Source organism: Echinops telfairi, unplaced genomic scaffold, assembly GCF_000313985.2.
Source record: "Echinops telfairi isolate 266 unplaced genomic scaffold, ASM31398v2 ScPeMD7_6;HRSCAF=24_0, whole genome shotgun sequence".
Taxonomy (NCBI): Eukaryota; Metazoa; Chordata; class Mammalia; order Afrosoricida; family Tenrecidae; genus Echinops; species Echinops telfairi.
Window position 1 is genome coordinate 19113114 of NW_022103902.1, and position 9483 is coordinate 19122596.

At 41.8% G+C, this 9483-nt stretch overlaps 1 non-coding gene across 1 annotated transcript; it reads left to right on the forward strand.

The window, feature by feature from the left end:
• The first annotated feature begins 8520 nt into the window (after positions 1 to 8520).
• On the forward strand, positions 8521 to 8653 carry LOC115868082. The gene has a single exon (XR_004045404.1). It is a non-coding gene; the product is annotated as a U11 spliceosomal RNA (small nuclear RNA).
• The last annotated feature ends 830 nt before the right edge of the window (positions 8654 to 9483 follow it).

A 9483-nucleotide genomic window follows, 5' to 3' on the forward strand; every position in this document is an offset into this window, starting at 1 on the left:
ATCTGATGTCATACTACGTGTGTGGTAACATCTCAGAACATAGACCAGCAATCTAGACACTGGAATGGGTAGCACAACAAATATCATCTGGGGCGACATATCAGGCAAAAAAAAGGGGGTGGGGTGGGGAGGATGAGGAGGGGTAGGAGGAGGAGGAGAAAAAAATAACACTTAGAGAAAGGTAATAGATACATTTGAAGTTTATGAACATGAATATTGTAAAGCACATTTATTTTTGTTTCAAAATATACCAATATGAACTAAAGTATTGGTGATTCTTCAAGATTCATATTAAAGATTGCTATTATGTCAGAAATCTTAAAGTGAACTTATATTTACCTTTAAAATTTGGGATGCTATATTAAATTATGATTTTGGTTTTGAAAACAACCTGCAGCCTCCATAGGAATCGCCGAGTCCATAGCACACAGGTGTACGATTATGAATTTCATCTTCCTTTGATAATGTTGCATGGACCTCTACATTACATTGAACACAGCTATAGAATTAGAGGTCATTATCTGAGGCTGGGGTGCCTTACAAACCTAAGCCTATTTCTGCAGCAAATGCACCCTATTCCCAGATAGTCTGAGAGGCATGCGTACACTGTGAACACATCGTAATTCAGCGAAGTCCACAGTGTTGAAGTCCTAGTGTCAGAATCATCTCCCAGCCATTGCTAATTGCCACCCAAACGGGCCTTTTATTCTTTTCTTTTCTTATTTATTTATTTATTTATTTATTTTGGGGGGGGGATCATATTCTTTTGAGAGTTGAGAGATCCAGCAGAGAATGGCATTCAGGATATTTTCAAGTCATTTTTACCGGAAAAGTACGATTTAGCAGAAGGAAAATTAGATTTGATGCCAGAAGACCCTTTGTTCTTCTGACATTGGCTCTAAATGTATTCCTCATCTGTGAAATAAAGGAACCATTAAATCCTTTCTAGCTGCTGGAGCATTTGTCTCTTTAGTGATATATTTGTCAGTTATCTCTTCAGAGCTCTATAGCTAGCAGAAAATGGGGTAGGGATAAGGATAATTTGGCAGGAGCCAATGGTAAGGCCTGCATTAGTAGAAGAGTCAACTGGAGAACAAGACACACAACATTAAAATACACCCCAGTGTCAAACGAGATGCTTCTTTGCTTGGTTATTTTTGTTTCTTTGCACTTAGTTTTTAGCTCTAATGAGACTATCATGAACTAGTATGTAGGAAACCTGTTATTTTAAGTTCTTTGTTTTTGAATTATTTTAATTACTGTCTATGCTCAAGTAGAAGCCAAGTTTTTCAGTACATTTTTTATGCAGTTTTGTGATAAAGTTAGGAGCCTCGGCTGATATTCGGGTTGGCTAATACTAGAGTATATACGGTATATTGTTGTTGTTTGGTGCCATCTAGTCAGCTTTGCCCCACAGCGATAGTATGCACAACGGAAGGAAACCCTGCACGGTCCTACCCCATCCTCATAATTGTTCCCGTGCCTGAGCCCATTGAGGCAGCCACTGGGTCAGTCCATCTCGTTGAGGGACTTCCTCTTCATTGTGGCCTTTTCACCTTTTCACCCGTGTGGTCCTTCTCCAGGGACTGGTCTCTCCTGACAATGTGTCCGAAGTACGTGAGATGAAGTCTTCCCATCCTTGCCTCTAAGGAGCACTCTGGCCTTAGTCCTGCTACAGATTGGTTCAACTACAGTGAGGGTTAAAGTCAGTACTTACTCAAATTACATTCTATATTCAGAGTCATAGCAGAGCAATTACAATTACTGTTGCAATTCTCAAGCGGAGCTATGTTTTATATCAATTTAACTAAATAAAATCATGTATTTACCTAAGTAGATGACAATAGTATCTTTACAAACGGCATACAAGAGAATTCTGAAACAAAGTGAGGTGAAAATTAAATCCTTGCTTTTTCACATAGACTTACAAAGAGACATTATAAATGAGGATAAAATGTCTTATGTAAAGGTCTGGCATCTCAACTGCTTCAAGACTGGTTATTTAATTTCCAGACCCCGTAACCATCTTCAAAGAGCAACCCTGCAAACCCACGATCTGTTCTAGGAAGACTGCTTCACTCAGGGAATACTTGTTCTGCACAAGTTATGGTAAGGAAGAAGCCATTCTGGGACAGAGTGATTAAGCTTTGACCTGCAACCTCCAGCGGGCTGGGGGAGGTGGGGCGCGGGAGAGGCTTCCTATTCCCTTAAAGAGTTACTGTCTTAGCAACCCACCGGGGTAGTTCTACTCTGTCCTAGAGGGTGGCTGAGGCAGAAGATACTCAATGGCAGTCACTTTGGGTATAGGAAGGAATTTATGCCATGCCAATTCCACATAATTTGGAATATGTTGTCCTGGACAACCAAGTGGAAATGATGTTCCTTTGTGCCCATTTAAAAAAAAGGCCTAGCAAAATATGAAAATTATTAAATAATATCACATATATCACTTGCAAGTGAATTTTTGCTGACGATAATTAAAATTTGGTTGCAGCAGTATATTGACAGGCAGCTGCCAGGAATTCAAGCCACGATCAAAAGAGGACTTGGTAGGAGTGGAATCATCGCAGACATCAGCTGGATCTTGGCTGAAAGCAGAGACTACCAAAATGATTCTTACCTGTGCTTTATTGACTATGTGAAGATAGTCGACTATGTAAATCATAACTACGGATGACATTGTGAAGAATAGTTCAGTAGTTAATAATTTCATGTCAACTTGAAGATATATAAAAGAGTACGGGTGGGATTCAACCTATCATTCAGGTCAAAGCCTGACGGTGCCTCCTTATGGGTATGGCCTTCTCATTCGGAGGGCTCTGGGAACCTCGCCCCCTCTCTCTGCCTTCCTCTTCCTACTAGTTGGCCCTGATTGCTGCAAGAGCCCTGAGATAATACCACTGCCTTCAGATCCACACAACTTTGCGCACCCTGGCCTGTGACAGGTGCCAATAGGATTGAACAGTGCAGATGTTGAGAAAGAAAAAAGGTGATGGTGCCAAAGGGTGATGTTGATGAAGATACTCAGCACTATGGACAACTGAGGCATGGAGCATCTTGGTGGCACAGATGCCAATGGATATGCTCTGGTCTGCTAACCAATACGTCAGTGGATTGAGCCCACCGAAAGCATCCACAAAGAAAAGCCAGGTTATTTGCTTCCCCAAAACTCACTTGTTGAAAATCTTAAGAAGCACAGATCTACCAATATATATATGAGTCTATATACATGATTCAGAGTGTACTGGACCAGAACTGGCTTATGAGGAATAATATTAAAAAAGGGTTGAGTTCGGGTTTATTTACTTTTTCACTCATGTATTCCTTTCTGAGACTGGCATAACAAACTATGCCTGAGGTCTGGGTGTGAGAAGTCCAACATCCGGCAGGAATACTCACCCTCTGGAAGCTCCAGGGGAGCATCCCTGCCTTGGCTCCTCCAGCCTTGGTTAGTGCCCCAGCATTCCTGGGCACGCGGCTAAAGCATCGCCAGCCCTGTCTCTGTCTTTGTTGCAGCTACTCCTGTAAGTGCCTGGACTAGTCCCCTTGCGTCTCTTATACAGATACATATACAAGAATTGGGGGAGCACTCGGAGAATGTGGGACAATGGGTTCAACTCAAGAGCCTTAACTTACGAATTATGTCTCCAAAGACACCCCTCTTTATTTCCCTCAAATAAAGTAACATTTATCAGTCCCAGGGATTTGATGCGATCTATTTGACTGGCCTTCATTCAACCTAGTAAATAAATAAATATCAACACCCCTCCCAGCCCCACTCCCTAGTTGGTTGAACAAGCTCACAGTGTTTCTAAGGCTGCAAATCTTTACAGCAGTAAACTGACACATCTCTCTCACACAGAGCCATGGGTGGGTGTGAACTGCCAATCTTTTTGGTTAGCAGCCAACTGCTCTAAGGGGTGCACAAGCAGGCCTCCTGATCACCTGTGTTCCTAGAGGAAAAGGCGGTGACAGGGACGCCAGGGGATCCTGTGCCAGCACAGAGCTGATAAGCTCTAAGAGGCCTAATGGGAACAATCAGAGCAATACAATTCAACGCCCTGATTAACACATAAACACCTCCTCCCCCCAACCCCCACCCACCCTGAAACCCACCCTCCCTATACTTTCCTTCCAAGATGTTTGCTGGCAAAACCCAGGATTTTAAAATATAATCCTATCTAAGGAGATGCAGCTGTTGCTCTGTGTAAAATGCTCGAGGGTGCAGATGCTCCAAAGGAAATCCATAAACTATAGAAATGAGCTTTCATGGAGAAGCTCAGACACCAGTAAAGGGAAGAGATGGGCAAATGACTTCGGAAGATAATTACCCACTTCCCAGTACTCTAGGAACAGCACTGTGATAGTCGGCATGCATATGCCGAAGCGGAAATGTGAAGGATGCGGACTATAAGAAAGGACCAATATTTAGATTTCCTTTTTGGTTTTCCAGGTGAAAGTTGAATTTAAACAGCAGGCTGGCCAGGAGAGAAAATGGAAAGAATACCTGTGAGAAACCAAGACCCAAATTCACTGCCATGTAGTCAATTTTGTATTCACCGCAACCCTTTAGGACCCAGTAGAATTGTCCCTGAGAGTTTCTGAGGCTGCAAATCCTTACAGGAGTGGAAAGCTTCCTCTTTTTCCTGTGGGACTCCCATTTGTCTGGGAGGGTTCAAATTGCTGATGTTGCTGTGGGCAGCCAATGAACACCCCACTACGGTACCACGGCTCCTCATGAATTAGTTATCTTTACCATTGCCAAACTCCATGGGTAGAACTCTGAGTTACAGTTGACTGGTCACCCCTGTTACTTTCTACCTGATACAGTTTGATTTATTATCCGACAGCTAGGAATAAGTAATAAGATCCAAGACTTCAAACAGCAGCATACTATTAACATCTCTTAAGAGGGAACAACAGGAAACACATCCTTTTCGTTTTAACTTTATTATGGAAATCAAGCATTTTATAGCTATTGATACAATCTTGTTTTGAGACAAGGGAGAACGTGCTGGGAGGGAAGTTCTCTCACAATCTTGTTTTGAGACAAGGGAGAACGTGCTGGGAGGGAAGTTCTCTCGCTTTCCCTAAAGGAGGAAACTTTGAACAATAATAGTCTGTAACCGTTTCACAAGGGCTTCCTCACACTCTAGTTTATTCCGAACTGGGGCATCTTTCCCCTAAATGCAAAGCAAGGGTATCTTGCTCAGCGCGTTAAAAGAGGTGCCAGATAAGCACGTTCATTTTCAGATTTTGTTTATAGCTTCCTAGAAGGCTTTCCAAAGGCTCTCCTGAAGGGAACCTAGAGGGCTCGTCTCTAAAAACAAAGAAATACAAATGCTACTTCCTCAAGTCAACCTGGCAAGCACATAATGGAGACAGGCTTGGTGTGAGCTTCTGTCGTTTATAGAAAAGCCATTTCCCCACACTGGTAAAGGTTATTAAAACACGGCAGAGCCTCCGGTCAGCACCCAATCTGTTGGCGTCTGGAGTCACTGGTGAACAATTTCATTTCCAGAACACTCGCTCCCTTCCCCCCATCCACCTCTTGCTTCTCTCATCACCTCTTCCCCTTTTGCAGTGCACCCTTTGCCAGACCGCAGAGAAAGCTCATACTAAGGTGGCAAACCACTGTTGAACAATTACAGGCTTCCGTGGATAACTGGGGTCATTCTGCACATTGGCACAGAATGTCTCTACTCTCTGTATGGAAACGCAAAGGAAGGCACGTTTTCCGGTGGATTTTGAGAGAGTTTCTATTTTCAAAGGCAACGGGCCAACACCACGATTGGCCCTAATTGCCTCTCTTGTTGGCAGTCTCTGGAGAGGGGACAGGGCATGAATGAGCCAGGCAGACACAAACTCCTCATTACTAGCTGGGCCTCCATGAGTCTGGGCTGAAGCACACAGGGGAATGGTGTGTACTCAAAAGGCCCTAGCACTACCTGTCTTATAGGTAAACAAGATGCCAGCTGAGGACTTTCTATTTAGTCTCCTCACTGGAATAACCTGAATTGATTAAATGTAAGAATAACAAAGTGGAAGCGTAGTAGTCGGAATGAGAGGAAGCTATCTTTGGTTAAGAGAACTGAGAAAAATAACTTGCACTGTTGTAGCTCAGGAGCTGAGAGTGTCTCTCTAGCTTGAAAGGTGAGATCGGAAGTCTCATTTTCTCTGAGGATCAAGATCCTGTCGCCCTTTCTTTTTTATATCCCATTCTGAAAACAATGTTTATTCCATGTTGAAATTGCTTTTTGGGAAACAAAGGCAAAAGAAAACTACATGAAACTCACAGAAGCCAAATAAACTTATATTTTTAAAGGAGCATGTTTATGCACTCAAGGTCTAAAGTAGGATCCATTTGAGCAAGATAACTCACCTTTAAGTTTAAAGTCAATGTTCATGAATTCATATTACATAATTTGATCCATGAATGAGAGGGAAGAGAACACATCACAAATTCTGTGTGCAAAAGCATTCCAAATGATGGAGTACTGTCCACCTCAAGAACTGAACTCGTGGACTTTGAGTCCAGTCTGACTCACAGCAAGCCTATAAGACAGGGGAGAGCAGCACTTGCGGGTTTCTGAGACAGTAACTCTTCATTGGAGTAAAAGCCTCATCTTTCTTCCAAGGAGTTACCCTTGGTTTTGAACTCCTATTCTTGGGGTTAGCAGACCAATGATTAACCCACTACACCACCAGGGCTCCTTCTCATCCAATTGTGGAATATACATTATGTATTCCCCCCAGGAAGCAAAAGGGCAAATACCCGTGCCTGGAATCAGGCGTCTCTCCAGAGTCTAAATTATTTTCATAGAGAATGGTATTACAGACTAAAATATGTGCTGAATATGTTCATTGATACTGAGAAGTGTTCGATTTTAGATCCTCTCCGATAGAGCAAAAGACAGATGAGGGTAAGTCTGTGGTGTTTTCCCACATATCCATTTGTCCATGTAGTGATGTGTATCTGTACAACTAAATGGGAACTCATCTTGTCGTCTCCATCTGCCACCCAGGGCCACGTGCATCATGCTCGCCTTCCTTCCTTCCGGTGACCTCTGACACCAACATGCCTACCATCCATTCATACCATTGTTCAATCCCACTAAATACGCACGGTTGTTTCAGACTGGTTAACCTTAGCCTCATAGAAAATAAGTTTACCAAGCAGAGTACAGTGTTTATGTATACCTCCTTTTGCCTTTCATATTTAGTCCTCAGCTCACCGCCCAGGTTCCTTACGTCAGCACATTTCCTCAGATCTCCTTCAGTGAGGTTGTGAGGTGTCTGTCATGAAGCTAGCCTCTGTCAGTTTGTAGCTCTTCCTGAATCTGCCTGACCTTCTAAATTATTTTTGTAAATGCAAATACATGAAGGTTTCCTCCTTGTGTTGAAATTCTATAGACTTTGATAAACATATATTTCATATATCCACTGTTATCAGACAGCGTGATTTCATGGTCTTAAAAATCACTATTCTTCAACTGCACCTATTCAGATTTTTCCCCTCCCTAAGTCCCAATTGACCATATTTATAGTTCTGCCTTTTTCAGTCATCATATAAGTGGAACCATAAAGTGTGTAGTTTTCTCAGACTGGCTTCTTTCACCTTGTACTTTGCATTTACACCTCCTCCATATCTTTTTTCTGACTTGAGAGCTCATTTACTTTTACTGATGAATAGTATTCCATTACATGGATGTATTTGTTCGTTTATCCATTCCCCTATGGAAAGACATACTGGTTGCTTTGAGTTCTTGGAGACTAAGGAGTTATAAAGACGCAGAAAGATTTTGTGTGGACATAAGTTTTCAAAAAAGTTAGATAATGACTAGGAGTGTCATTGTTGGATTTTATAAGGCTATATTTAGCTTTCAAGAATAAAAGGAGAGATGTTTTGACCAGGTACAAAATGAGAATTGAGAGCTGGATGGCCAATATCCCACTGAGAACTATATGGACACCCCTACTGTAATCTTGGAAAGGTCCTGGAAGTATTTACCTAAAAATGTGGTGGAAAGGAATGAGCTTTGAAAAGGGGCGAATAGAAATCTCCCACTAGCCCTCTCATACTAAGACAAGGGCCGACTCAGTTCCTGCAGGGTTTCACAAGGATCTACCCATTTCAGTCTCCCAGGCAGCTTCCTTTCTATACAGCCATCCTTTCAGAAGGCTTGTGATGGTCTCAACCTTTTATAATGCTGAAGTTTCCTATTTATTGTATGTATCAGATAATATGAAGCAAAGTGAAAAAGAACTCATATAGCATATTCTGTGAATTTTAGAAAGCCGCCTTACACCCAAACTAGCTGCAAACTCATGTTCACATTGTTATTTTTTCAGCTGATAAGATTAAATAACATTGTGGAGCTTGGATATAAACAATGTTATCCCAACAAGCCAAACACATAAGTATTCCTTGGTCTTGAATTGTCCCAAAGTCATACTCTTAAAGATATGTGAGAATATCTGTTCATATGCTTCTTAATTTAGAAAGGGTAGTGTGTAAAATAAAAGGGTGTCTGTCATTAAGTGGTAATGCAGGGCATTTCTACTGTTCTACGTGAAGAATCAACATCAAGAGATTTTGGAAGCATAATTTTTGTTACCTGAGCTGCTAGTGATCATTGGTCCCAGCGCCCTAAATTGGTGAAGGAATAGAATAAACTCTTTAAAAAAAGAAATGGCAAGGTGTACATAAGTGTGTGCAACCCTGAGGTGGAGTAGAGGCAGCTTTAGGATTCCCCCAAAAGAAAATACAATAGGAATCTGTGTCTTTTCTATTGGGAGGGTGAACCAAATGATACATGCACTGTAGATTTGAGAAAATAAGCAACAAAAGTCAACATAAATATTGCTGAAGGAAATCCTACAGTGTGCTCAAAAATTTGCTAAATCATTTCCATATATTCTAGCACTTCATTTTCTCAGCAACCGTATGAGGTAAACATCATTATCAATTTACAGATGCAGAAATTGACTTTAAAAGAAGTTGAAGGACTTTCCAAAAGCTTCCTATATTGATGAGTATGGAAGGAGTTACGAGCTCTGTTCGTTCAGACACCAACATCTGATATATTTCTGCATCTAGCTCAATACACGTGTCAAGAATCTCCTCTATTCTGTTAACCGAAAGGAACAGCGCAGTATAATGGCTCATCTAATTCTGTAACTGTCTTCATACTACTGTACGGAGGCGAGAGTTAATCTACTGAAACACCCTTCATCTAGACAAAAAGCATCTACATGAGAATTGAAAACACTGTGATGCTTCATAACGTATAATTCAAGTCCGACCCATGTCAAAATTTTCTGGGGTGAAGATTGTAATGGTGATTTCTGAGCTACAGGTGTCTGCTTGTTTTGTTCACCTGGGAGCTGACAGGAGCCCTGCGCGTGTCGTGGTTGTGAGTTGGGCTGCTCACCGCAGGGTCAGCAGGTTGAAACCACCAGCAGCGCCATGGGACATTCTAG